Below are 13,494 nucleotides of genomic sequence, written 5' to 3'. Positions count from 1 at the left end.
TAGAGGGAGTCTAGCATCAGTGAAGAGTGGCCACACAGTGTCCTTATACCTCTGCGGTAGAGGGAGTCTAGCATCAGTGAAGAGTGGCTACACAGTGTCCTTATACCTCTGCAGTAGAGGGAGTCTAGCATCAGTGAAGAGTGGCCACACAGTGTCCTTATACCTCTGCAGTAGGGCGAGTCTAACATCAGTGAAGAGCCAGCACTCAGTGGCCTTAGAGCATTGCAGCGGACAGATTCTAGCATGAGTGGGAGCGTGGTCTTTCAGTGGCCCTATACCTCTGCAGAAGAGTAGCTCTAGCACCAGTGAGGGCAGGTCATTCTGTGGCCCTATTCCTCTGCAGCTGACTGATTCTAGCACCAGTGAAGGCCAGTCACTCACTTGCCCTATTCCTCTGCATCGGAGTGATTCTAGTACCAGTGAAGGCCAGTCATTCAGTGGCTTTATTCCTCTGCAGCTGACTGATTCTAGCACCAGTGAAGGCCAGTCATTCAGTGGCCCTATTCCTCTGCAGCTGACTGATTCTAGCACCGGTGAAGGCCGGTCACTCACTTGCCCTATTCCTCTGCATCGGAGTGATTCTAGTACCAGTGAAGGCCAGTCATTCAGTGGCTTTATTCCTCTGCAGCTGACTGATTCTAGCACCAGTGAAGGCCAGTCATTCAGTGGCCCTATTCCTCTGCAGCTGACTGATTCTAGCACCGGTGAAGGCCGGTCACTCACTTGCCCTATTCCTCTGCGGCTGACTGATTCTAGCACCAGTGAAGGCCAGTCACTCACTTGCCCTATTCCTCTGCATCGGAGTGATTCTAGCACCAGTGAAGAGGGGTGATTTAGTTTAGCCCTAATTCCCTGTTAGTGATACTCTGCTCTTTGGAATAATGTGCGCTGTACTCTTCATCACTCGGGCAGGTGTTCTATCCATCATATCACCCTCATCCAATCACTCTACACTGGCTCCCAATAGCAAATCGACATGTGTGATCCTCGGCAACCCCTGCCGTGTGATTCCTGGCGTTGCCTCTACATTGCCCGGGTCAGCCCTTGATCCCACTGTGGCTTCTTTGCCCATCAGTCACCATCAGTCACCACGGGCCTCCTCCTGATCACTTCTCGGGGTCGAAAGGGGCGCATGTCTCCATGACGCTCCGTTGCCCTAATTCCCCCTCTCTTCACCCACAGTCCAGACCTCCCAGCGCTTCCTTCTGTCACCCCTTGAGAAGCTGCCCAGCATTAATCCTGTCTCGAGGCTGGACAGCTTGTCTCCACTGCCTGAGCCAACCAATCAGCGTAAATAATGCATCGCTTCCTGTCCACCTATTGATTCAAGCCCAATTTGGACTTTAAATATTTAAGTAGTTTTAAAAAGTACCCAACGAGATAAAGGGAGCAGGCTTATTAATACAAAGAAAACTGAGATTGAGACCTACACGGGCACAAGGTCAGGGATATCTTTAAAAAAAATCAGAGAGTAGCTTATCTCCCACTCGGGCAAATGCAGGAGCACACAGCGCTCAGTGGAGGGAATGCGCCGCCCCTTACACCAAAGAGGCTTACTAGCTACACGCATGCTCTGATTGGACCACAGAGGCTTACTAGCTACACGCATGCTCTGATTGGACCACAGAGGCTTACTAGCTACACGCATGCTCTGATATGCGTCAAATGCACTTGCTTTACACGCGTGCCAGGAGGACCTCTTGCGCCCAATGGACTTGCTTTCTTCACATGCTCTGATTGGAGCTGCAGGAGGACCTCTTGCGCCCAATTAAATTGCTTCATGCACATTCTCTGATTGGAGCTCCAGGAGGACCTCTTGCGTCCAATAGACTTGCTTTCTTCACATGCTATGATATGATATGGTATTTGTAACGCGCCTATACACAGGTGTTTCAAGGCGCGACGAGGCAGGGAGGGGAGGGACAAGGGGAGACAGACAACGATCCTACTAGGCCAGGTGTCATTCAGATCGCGCAAGTGCAGGGGTGGGGGAGGGGGAAAAGTGCAAGGGGAAGGGGAGGGGGGGGGAGTGCAGTACAAGGTAAGTGGCGTAAAGTAATAAATAAATAAATAGGGCCAGCTGGTGGCAAGTGCGAGGTAAGTGCAGAGCAAGTGCTGGGGAAGGGGGGGGGGGCTGTAGGGATACAGAGACAGTCCCGCAGTGCAAAGGGGTTCCAGGGCATCAGTGCAAGAGGAGAGTGGCTGGGCCCAGGACCGAGGCCGTTTAGAGTGGTCCAGTTGCAGGATAAGTGCAGTTTCAGTGAAGAATTAATTAGCTGTTCAGCAGGGGAGAGGGAGAGAGAAAGCAGAAGCAAAGAGGAAGGTTTTGAGGTGCTTCCGGAACCGGAGATGGTTCTCCTCAAGTTTCAGGGAGGCAGGAAGGCTGTTCCAGAGGGAGGCCCCTGCCGCGGAGAGAGATCTACCCCCAGCTCGTTGCTTCGAGAAGCGGCTAACCCTGAGGGAATTGGAGGCGGATGAGCGAAGGGCTCGGGAAGGAAGATATTTGGGAAGAGAGAGTTGAAGGTATTTAGGACCCAGGCCCCAGAAGGCCTTGTGGACAATGCAGAGGGTTTTGAACTTTATCCTCGCAGCCACTGGGAGCCAGTGTAGAGATTTCAGTCCTGGAGAGATACGGTCCCTGGGCTTGAGGCCAAGGACAAGTCTCGCAGTTCTGTTCTGGATGAGTTGCAGAGGCCGGAGAGTGGAGGCAGGCAGATTAAGATAGAGGCTGTTACAGTAGTCCAGCTTCGAGAGAACCAGGGCTCGGGAGACAGTGAGCTTCTGGGGGAAGGAGAGGAAGGGAAGAATACCTCTGAGGAGGTGCAGCTGGTAGTGTGACCTCTTGGCGACGTCAGAAATATGAGGAGAGAAGGAGAGTGTGGAGTCGAAGATGACCCCAAGGTTTTTTGCCTTGCAGATAGGAGCAGGGAGTGGGCCAAGGGAGGCAGGCCAGAGAGCTGCAGGGAAGGAGGGAGTGGGAGTACCGATGAGTAGAATCTCAGTCTTACTGGCATTAAGGCAGAGGTCATTGGCGGCACACCATTCTTGGATAGCAGACAGACAGTCAGAGATGAGGGAAGGAGAGGGGGAGGCTGAGGGTAGCCTGAAAATGAGCTGGGTATCGTCCGCATAGCACTGGAAATTAGGCCAGAGAGCGGCGATGCGGTGGGCAAGGAGTGCCAGATACTGGTTGAACAGCCAGGGAGAGAGATTAGATCCCTGGGGACACCACAGGTGGAGAAAAAGATGTCGGAGAGGAAGGACCCCAGTTGGACCTGGGAGGGTCGATTTGAAAGGAAAGAGGTCAGCCACGCCAGAGCCTGACCAGTGATACCCAGGTTTTCCCGGAGACGGTTGAGCAGGATGGCATGGTTGACAGTGTCAAAGGCAGAGGAGAGATCGAGCAGAATGAGAACACACGGAGTGTTGGAATCGAGGTTCAAGAGCAGGTCTTCACGGATGTTCAGGAGAGCAGTTTCCGTGCTTCTGGCAGCTCTGAAGCCAGATTGATGGTCATGAAGACTACCAACAGATTCAGCATGGAGGTTAAGCTGGGAGATGGCCAGTTTCTCCAGGAGCTTGCCCAGGAAGGGAGTGATGGAGATAGGGCGATAGTTAGCCGGGCAGGAGGGGTCGGAGGAGGGTTTCTTGAGAAGAGGGTGCACAAGGGAGTGCTTGAGGGGGGAAGGGAAGACTCCAGAGGCGAAGGAGTGGTTGCAAAAGTCAGCCAGGGCAGGAGCCAGGGAGTCAATGTGGTCCTTGATAGTTTTGGAGGAACAGGGGTGAACCTGTTTAGACGAGACTTTCATTGATCGGACTTGTCTGGAAACCTCGTCAGCAGAGAAAGGTGGAAAGGCAGAGAAAGAGGGAGGTGGGGTGACCGCAGAAGGGCCAGAGGAAGGGCCGGGTAGGGAGGGAGGGAGGTGAAAGGAGGAGAGCGAGGACAGGATGTCCTGAGTTTTAGAGATGAAGTGAGAGGCCAGTGCAGTGCAGAGGGCCTGGGAGGGACAGGAGAGGTAGAGACTGCAACAGGGTTGGCCAGCTCCTTGCAGATTTTAAAGAGTTCGGCGGAGTTGTTTGATGCCGCAGAGATGCAGGCTTGGATAAGGGCTCTCTTCTTGGTGAGAACGGAGAGCCGGTACTGCCTTTGGAGCAGGCGGCAGGCCAGTTTGTCAGAGGATGAACATGAAGCACGCCATTTCCTCTCAGCCACCCTGCACTTGCGTTTTAGGGTGACGAGATCTGAGTCATACCAGGAGTTACATTTGGCTTTGGGCTTCAAGCGGATTCTCATGACAGGGGCAAGGATATCAAGAGTATCAGATATAGCAGAGTGGAGAGGGCTGTGTCAGGGTGAGAGTCAGCCAATGGGGGAGAAGGGGGTGAGAAGGTGGTGGCAAAAGCCTCAACTGACACGTGCTTCATGGGTCGGATGACCGAGAAGGTGGGTGGCAGTCATGAGGGTGGCTTTGCCTGTGGGGTAGGGAGGGTGAGGTGGGAGGATAGGAGAAAGTGATCACTCCAGGAGAGAGGAGTGGAGAGAGGGACGGAGAGGGGAAGGTCAGAAGAGATCAGAGCATCAAGAGTGTGCCCAGCAGAGTGAGTAGGCCCAGATGGGAGAATAGAGAGTGAGAGAGAGTCGCAGAGGTCACGAAAGAGACCGGTGGGGGGACTGGAGGCATCAAGGTGGATGTTAAAGTCTCCAAGAAAGAGGAGTTGAGTGGTTGAGGACAGGAGTGCGGAGGAGAGGTCAGCCCACTCAGAGAGGAAGGAGGAAATTTGACCAGGTGGCCGATAGATAGTAGCCACGGTAAGGGAATGGCTAGGAGAGAGAGAGAGTCTGCAGACAAGACATTCAAAAGAGGAGTAGGTCTGCGTAGGAGTGACAGTGGCAGGAATCCACTCAGGGAAGATAAGGGCAACACCCCCCCCTGCACGGTTGGGCCTGGGCATGGAGAGGATCTTGAACCGTCAGGTAGGAGTGTGTCAAAGCTGGTGGCAGAGCTGGCTGTGAACCATGTCTCAGTGAGACAAAGGACGTCGAGGTCCAGTTCCTCAAGAAGGTGACAGATATTGGAGGAGTGCTTGATGGCAGAGCGAGTGTTTAGTGTGGCAATGTGGAGAAGGCTGCCATCCTTGAAGAACTTCCGGGGAGGGGTACAGATCAGAGGTACGCCCTGCGGAGGTATTGAAGAAGGAGGTGAAGAAGGAGCACGAGAGGGGGCAGGGAGGGAGGGTAGAGGCAAGGTAGCCAAGGATAGAGGAGGGGGGACAGCAGGAGAGGAGAGGAAGTTGATGAGGTGTGGGAAGCGTCTATCGAAGAGGTGAAGGTTGGCCTGAGGGCCTTGGACCAAGACGGTCCCATTAGCGTAGACATTAATGATGGCCTTAGAGGAGCGGAAGGGGGCCAAGAGGACATCCCAACGGGTGCCACCATTAATGGGAGAAGAGGAAAAAGGAGAGAGCACAGAGACCATATGAAGGGTCCATAGGTCAGGCGAAGGCACGAAAAAGAGGATGTCAGTGAGAGTTTCCTTAGAGCAGGCATTAGTGTAGGTGTCAGCGATAGGGAGGCCTGGGTTGGAGACCAGGATGTCCTTTTTAAACTTCTTCCTACCAGATTTAGTGAGGAGAGCAGGATAGTCAATGGAGAAGCAGTTAGAGAAGATAGGCGAGACGGAGAGCACCATGGAGTAGGAGGGAGGGAGAGGGGGGGGAGACAGACGAAACGAGAGCACGCAGACAGGAAGTGAGCGGCAAGCACAAGTTACCACAATTAGAGCAAAACAACAGTAATGCGTATTAGGTACCGGGCCACCTAAGTTTGAGAATCCTGCGAGGGGAGAAAAAGCACCCTAGTATACCACAAATCAGAGCAAACAGTAATGCGTATTAGGTACCGGCCACCTAAGTTTGAGAATCCTGCGAGGGGAGAAAAAGCACCCTAGTATACCACAAATCAGAGCAAACAGTAATGCGTATTAGGTACCGGGCCACCTAAGTTTGAGAATCCTGCGAGGGGAGAAAAAGCACCCTAGTATACCTCAACTGTGAATACAGTGAGGCAAGGCCCCATGCGGATGTAACCAGGAGTAGGAGGGGTGGGCCGGGGAACGGAGAACAGGTGGAACTGGCGCCTGGCGCCCCCTGCGGACACCTGCAGACACACAGGGAGCCGCACTGTAGGAGTCGCCCTTGGCCTGGGGCCCTTAGCTGCGGGGGCTGCCGGGTAGAGGGCTGCCCAGGAGGGGGGAGGTTATAGGCAGAGGGAGAGGAGGGGGGGGTGGGTGGGCGGGCAGGGAGGTGGGGAGGGAGAGGAAGATCAGTAAGTGGGAGGGGGGAGCAGGAGCAGGCCAAACACCGCGCTAGGAGCGCGAAGAACAATTCAACTTTTTTTTTTAAACAAAAACAAAACACTCACGGAGGCCCAGGCAGGGCTTCCCAGGCCTGCTGTTCCCCTCAGGCCACCGGCGACCGCTCTCCACGCTCAGCTGGAGAAAAGAAGCGAGCGTGGGGAACGGCCGTTGAGTAGGCCAGAGGGGAGGCAGGCACACAGCCAATCAGAGGGGGGGGGCGGGCAGGGAGGCTCTGATTGGAGCTGCAGGAGGACCTCTTGAGTCCAATGGACTTGCTTTACATGCGTGCTCTGATTGGAGCTGCAGGAGGACCTCTTGTGCCCAATGGACTTGCTGTATTCACATGCTATGCCTGGAGCCGGCAGAGAACATCCTTCACCCAATGGACATGATTTGCATACATGCTCTCATTGGTGCTGGTAGGGAACCTCTTGCAGCCAATGGACTTGCTGTCCACACTCGCTCTGATTGGAGCTTGTGAACGACCTCTTGCTCCCATTGGATTTGCATGATTCACTGTGTTCACCCATGGAACTAATTCAGTCGTGCTTAACCACAGAAAGCCTCATAGACTCATGCTTACGCCCAACAGAGCTGATCAGGTCACGCGTGTGTCCCCTGGGCCTGCTTCCAGTGAGCATGTCCATTGGGCACAAGAGGTCACGGCTCAATGTAGCAATATGACGCTCACCGCCATCCAAAGGACCCTCGGGCTTTGGCAAAGTCACTCGTAAATCAATTGGGCCTGCTGGAGTTACATGTACACCCGTTGGGCCTAATGGAGTCCCCTTTACACCCAGTGGACCTGAGGTTGACTGAAGAGGTTGACTCATACTTGCACTAAACAGATCTGTCTGAGTCAAAAGCATGCCCAACAGACTTTCTGAGGTGATGGTACTCATGTGCAACAGACAGAGTGGAGACTTGCTTAGGATGCAGCTAATTGGTTGACTCATGCTTGCACTCAATAGGCCTGACAGAGTCACACAGCTAGTAAGATAGCGCAGCGGGTTGAGCGCGCGCTGTTGCAATCTGAGCGTGATCTGCAGGTCGCAGGTTCGAATCCCGGCAAGGCCAGCCCAGCCATTCATCATTCTGAGGTCGATAAATGAGTACCAATTTCGGTTGGGTGATATTGTATGTAAATATGTGCTCTGTAAAGCGCTTTGGATTAAGGAGCTATATAAATAACACATCATTATCATTATGTCCAATGGACCTTGTGAAGATGTACTCCTGTCTAACAGACCACAGTGGATAGATTCTTGTAATTGACCTGGTTTGCTCCATTTGAGGCATTCCCGTCGTCTCGGCAGGCTGAAGATTCTTTCATGGCGCCCCCTCCAGTCTTTCATGGCGCCCCCTCCAGAGATGAAGGAAAGTCTGGGATCATTGGTCTCTGGAGAGGAAACCAAAGAAGCTGCAAGAGCAAGAATGGGCACGTTTTTGTGTTATTGGGTCTCATTCCGAGTTTGGAGGCAGCCATGGCGCTATTTGCGCCATGGCTGCCTCCAAAACCGGTTCCGACTCCGACCTTGTTCAATCGGGATTTACCGGTCTAGTCCGACCTTTGGGGACCGGTAAATCCCCATAGAAAAAGGCAATCCCCATTCCCATTTGAGTCCACGTATGGTTCAATGGGAAGGGGGAGGGAGCTAATAACGGTACTGCAATTTGCGGTACCGTTATTTGCTCCCTGGTCGCTTTGCGGCTCCTGCTAAGGCCAGGGACCTTGGAATAGGGCGCAAAGGGATTACCAGCAACGTTGTCCTTAACGGTGCCTGGTATCCCTTTGCGCCAGGGTCGGAATGAGGCCCATTGTCTCTTAAGTGCTCTTGAGTACTCAGAAAGGGGGGAAAGAAGTAACATAATGAACCCTGTCTTGTCATTTCCGTATTACGTCTTTGCGCGTGCGTCCAGGTGTGATCTGTGCATGGCCTAACTGGGTATGCTACTTGTGCTGTAGAAAGCCTGGGCATACAGACGTTTATATGAAAGGGAAACGGGGGGAAGGGATGGGCTCTAGATGTGAACACTCCTGTGCTAAGCTCAGTATTTGGTTTGTTGGTCTCTATATTTCTGCACAAGGTCACAGGTGGGAAGAGATGAACCCACACCTCTTGTATGGGAACAGTGGAAAGTCCTGGTTACCTTGCAATTTTAAAGTTTCTGGTGAATCTTGTGAATACAAAGATTCTCACGCTGGATGCGGTGTTTCAAAGTGTGATTTGTTATTCACAGTAGTGTAGACATATGGTCTAAAAGTGGTCAGCCGACACGTTTTCAACCCCAGAGGGTCCTCTAAAGGCAGTTTAAATTGTAGCAATTAGGGGGTTTGTTGCCCCAGGGTTTTTTCATATGATGCTGTGTGGCAAATTAGTCAAGGTCTGGTCTGTTTTGGTTCATGGCTGATGCCTGCGTCTGTCAGGTACAGTGGGGGATCCAGCGTGAGAATGTTCCATGTTCTACCTTTTCTTCTTATTTACGTTTTGTTATGCCTTATGAGATGGTTTTCCTTTATTTTTCTTCTCTTTTGGACTCAATTCTGGGACCATGTTTGTACTTTTATGAAGCTTATTTATTTCTGATTGTATTGCAAACTCTATTTGTGAAAATAAAAATGTTTATACCAAACTTGCAAGGTAACCAGGACTTTCCACTGTTTATATAAAAGGTGCAGATGACTTGAAGAGCCCTCTCAGAGTGTGCCATCCAGGGTCCCAGTGAGCGCTTCCATTCCATTAGCGCTGAATGGTAAAGGGGTACCTGATAAATGTTCCGGAGCTCGCATCAACAGTGTGGATGGGGTGGCTACTGTACAAGCCTGGCCAATGGGGAGGCCTGTAGGAGGTGCAGAAGTGGACTGTGGACTGGGGACCTCCGCGCACAATCGGTAATACAACGGGCAATGACAAGACAATGCGAAATAACAGTCCCAGATAAAACACTTTCACAATGAAACCAGGTCATGGGAGACTTAATGCACATGCAAGATTGATTGCAGACACAGGGCAATGATTGCTGACACCAGGGATGCCAGTCAGAAATAAGTGAAAATGAATTGACAAAATACAATGCAATGTAAATGTAAATAATGTACAGCATGGTAGCAAAACATGCAAGATAAATGCAAACGATTCAAAACCAGGCAGAACAATGTGAAAGGTGCAAACAAAGGGGGGTCTGGGAATCTCTCTACCAGCACAACAGAGCCCAATGACCTGTTCTTGGGTGAATAACCCCTGGGAGAGACTCTACCAAGTCTTTAGCTCACTGTCCTTTTCACAGAGAAGAAATTTCCCCGCATTTCAGCTTTTGTCCTGCCCAGGGGCAGTCCAGCGCCGCAATGCTAGGCAATTCTCCTCTGAACAATAGAACCATCAGTAATCCCATACACGTGTTTCAGCAGGTCATTAGAACAGGTCATTGGGCTGTGTTCGTGCTGGTAGAGAGATTCCCAGACCCCCCTTTGTTTGCAATGTGAAAGGTGAATGAAAATGACTTGGAGCATGACATGAAAACATGCAAGGTAACAAGGTAAATGCAGACGATTTACAGTATGCAGATAAACAGGAGATATGAATGCAAATTATATGATTAAAAACTACAGCCACAATAATACAAAAGGTGAATGAAAATAATGTACAGCAGAGTACAGAAATATGCAAGGTAAATGCAAAGAATGTACAGTATTGCAGAAAAGCATGCAAGGTTAATGCAAATGATTCAAAACCAGGCTGAATAATATGCAAAGCAAATGCAAAGGATATACAGTACAGCAGAAAAACATGCAAGGTAAATGCAAATCATTCAAAACCAGGCAGAATAAGTTGCAAGATGAATGCAAAGGATATACAGTATTGCAGAAAAGCATGCAAGGTAAATACAAATTATTCAAAACCAGGGAGAATAAAATGCAAGCTGAATGGAAAGGATACACAGCAAGGCAGAATAACAGCAGCTTACTTTGACATGGGTGACATGATATGAAAGTAGTATTTACACAGTTCAATGGGAAACATTTTCAATTAGGTTGAACAGTACACAGGTGGAATAAGGCCAGCCAGATGGAAATGGGCAGGGCGTGCTCTGTGTACAGAGGCAACTGTTTAAAGGTAAGGGCTACACTTTAGTTTTGACAGGGACTCTGAATCTCCTTTTCGTTGGTGTAGTGAGAGGTGAGAAGGGGTATAGGGAGAGGTGAGAAGAGGGGTGTAGTGAGAGGTGAGAAGGGCGTATAGGGAGAGGTGAGAAGAGGGGTGTAGTGAGAGGTGAGAAGGGGGTATTGGGAGAGGTGAGAAGAGGGGTGTAGTGAGAGGTGAGAAGGGAGTATAGTGAGAGGTGAGAAGAGGGGTGTAGTGAGAGGTGAGAAGGGAGTATAGTGAGAGGTGAGAAGAGGGGTGTAGTGAGAGGTGAGAATGGAGTATAGTGAGAGGTGAGAAGAGGGGTGTAGTGAGAGGTGAGAAGAGGGGTGTAGTGAGAGGTGAGAAGGGGGGTGTAGTGAGAGGTGAGAAGATGGGTGTAGTGAGAGGTGAGAAGCGCTGTGTAGGGAGAGGTGAGACAGGTCTAGTGAGGGGGTAGAAGAGGGGTCTAGTGAGAGGTGAGAAGCGGTGTCTAGTGAGAGCTGAGAAGAGGTGTCTAGTGAGTGGTGAGAAGAGGGGTGTAGTGAGAGGTGAGAAGAGGGGTGTAGTGAGAGGTGAGAAGGGAGTATAGTGAGAGGTGAGAAGAGGGGTGTAGTGAGAGGTGAGAATGGAGTATAGTGAGAGGTGAGAAGAGGGGTGTAGTGAGAGGTGAGAAGAGGGGTGTAGTGAGAGGTGAGAAGGGGGGTGTAGTGAGAGGTGAGAAGATGGGTGTAGTGAGAGGTGAGAAGCGCTGTGTAGGGAGAGGTGAGACAGGTCTAGTGAGGGGGTAGAAGAGGGGTCTAGTGAGAGGTGAGAAGCGGTGTCTAGTGAGAGCTGAGAAGAGGGGTCTAGTGAGTGGTGAGAAGAGGGGTCTAGTGAGAGGTGAGAAGCGGTGTCTAGTGAGAGGTGAGAAGTGGTGTCTAGTGAGAGGTGAGAAGAGGGGTGTAGTGAGAGGTGAGAAGCGGTGTCTAGTGAGAGCTGAGAAGAGGGGTCTAGTGAGTGGTGAGAAGAGGGGTGTAGTGAGAGGTGAGAAGGGAGTATAGTGAGAGGTGAGAAGAGGGGTGTAGTGAGAGGTGAGAAGGGAGTATAGTGAGTGGTGAGAAGAGGGGTGTAGTGAGAGGTGAGAAGGGAGTATAGTGAGAGGTGAGAAGAGGGGTGTAGTGAGAGGTGAGAAGGGGGGTGTAGTGAGAGGTGAGAAGGGGGGTGTAGTGAGAGGTGAGAAGCGCTGTGTAGGGAGAGGTGAGACAGGTCTAGTGAGGGGGTAGAAGAGGGGTGTAGTGAGAGGTGAGAAGAGGGGTGTAGTGAGAGGTGAGAAGCGGTGTCTAGTGAGAGCTGAGAAGAGGGGTCTAGTGAGTGGTGAGAAGAGGGGTGTAGTGAGAGGTGAGAAGGGAGTATAGTGAGAGGTGAGAAGAGGGGTGTAGTGAGAGGTGAGAAGGGAGTATAGTGAGAGGTGAGAAGAGGGGTGTAGTGAGAGGTGAGAAGGGAGTATAGTGAGTGGTGAGAAGAGGGGTGTAGTGAGAGGTGAGAAGGGAGTATAGTGAGAGGTGAGAAGAGGGGTGTAGTGAGAGGTGAGAAGGGGGGTGTAGTGAGAGGTGAGAAGGGGGGTGTAGTGAGAGGTGAGAAGCGCTGTGTAGGGAGAGGTGAGACAGGTCTAGTGAGGGGGTAGAAGAGGGGTGTAGTGAGAGGTGAGAAGAGGGGTGTAGTGAGAGGTGAGAAGAGGGGTGTAGTGAGTGGTGAGAAGAGGGGTGTAGTGAGAGGTGAGAAGAGGGGTCTAGTGAGTGGTGAGAAGAGGGGTGTAGTGAGTGGTGAGAAGAGGGGTGTAGTCAGAGGTGAGAAGAGGGGTCTAGTGAGTGGTGAGAAGAGGGGTGTAGTGAGAGGTGAGAAGGGCGTATAGTGAGAGGTGAGAAGAGGGGTGTAGTGAGAGGTGAGAAGGGGGTATTGGGAGAGGTGAGAAGAGGGGTGTAGTGAGAGGTGAGAAGCGCTGTGTAGGGAGAGGTGAGACAGGTCTAGTGAGAGGTGAGAAGAGGGGTGTAGTGAGAGGTGAGAAGCGCTGTGTAGGGAGAGGTGAGACAGGTCTAGTGAGAGGTGAGAAGAGGGGTGTAGTGAGAGGTGAGAAGAGGGGTGTAGTGAGAGGTGAGAAGGGGGTATTGGGAGAGGTGAGAAGAGGGGTGTAGTGAGAGGTGAGAAGCGCTGTGTAGGGAGAGGTGAGACAGGTCTAGTGAGAGGTGAGAAGAGGGGTGTAGTGAGAGGTGAGAAGGGGGTATAGGGAGAGGTGAGAAGAGGGGTGTAGTGAGAGGTGAGAAGAGGGGTGTAGTGAGAGGTGAGAAGAGGGGTGTAGTGAGAGGTGAGAAGAGGGGTGTAGTGAGAGGTGAGAAGAGGGGTGTAGTGAGAGGTGAGAAGAGGGGTGTAGTGAGAGGTGAGAAGAGGGGTGTAGTGAGAGGTGAGAAGGGGGGTGTAGTCAGAGGTGAGAAGAGGGGTGTAGTGAGAGGTGAGAAGTGCTGTACTGACAATTAATACATGCTTAGATAAATGCATTCCTATGCAAACAAGACGAGCATACTCGTCCTCAGCACTTAAGGGGTTAAGGAGAGGGAGAGGAGAAAGTTGAGAGGAGAGGGAGATTGTTTGTGAAGGCTAGGTGTAGTAGGGAAAGGATATGGGGGGATAAAGGAAGGAGGTAGAAAGATTAGAGAGAGGAGTGAAAGGGAGCCATTGAGGGTGTGTCTGAACCAGAGCATTTGAGATTGGCACTTTTCACATCAAGCCACATTGGCAGTTCTGGGCACTGTTAGAATAGACCATCTTAAGACATTCTCCAGAGGAAGCCAGCTAGATAGAGCTGTTGCTTGTAGGCCCTCACTACCAGCTAGTAGTAGATAGTAGGGGATACCAATCGCTAGTGGGGAAATATGGGCTTTAAGAACACCTGGGATTGGGAGGAAAAGACCATGGGAGATGAAAGATTAATACCCATTGGCGTATTTGCCCAACCCGCTGCGTTACATTGAATAGCTGCT

Source organism: Ambystoma mexicanum, chromosome 9, assembly GCF_040938575.1.
Source record: "Ambystoma mexicanum isolate Mex_15411 chromosome 9, UKY_AmexF1_1, whole genome shotgun sequence".
NCBI lineage: Eukaryota > Metazoa > Chordata > Amphibia > Caudata > Ambystomatidae > Ambystoma > Ambystoma mexicanum.
This window is presented reverse-complemented; position numbering follows the sequence as displayed.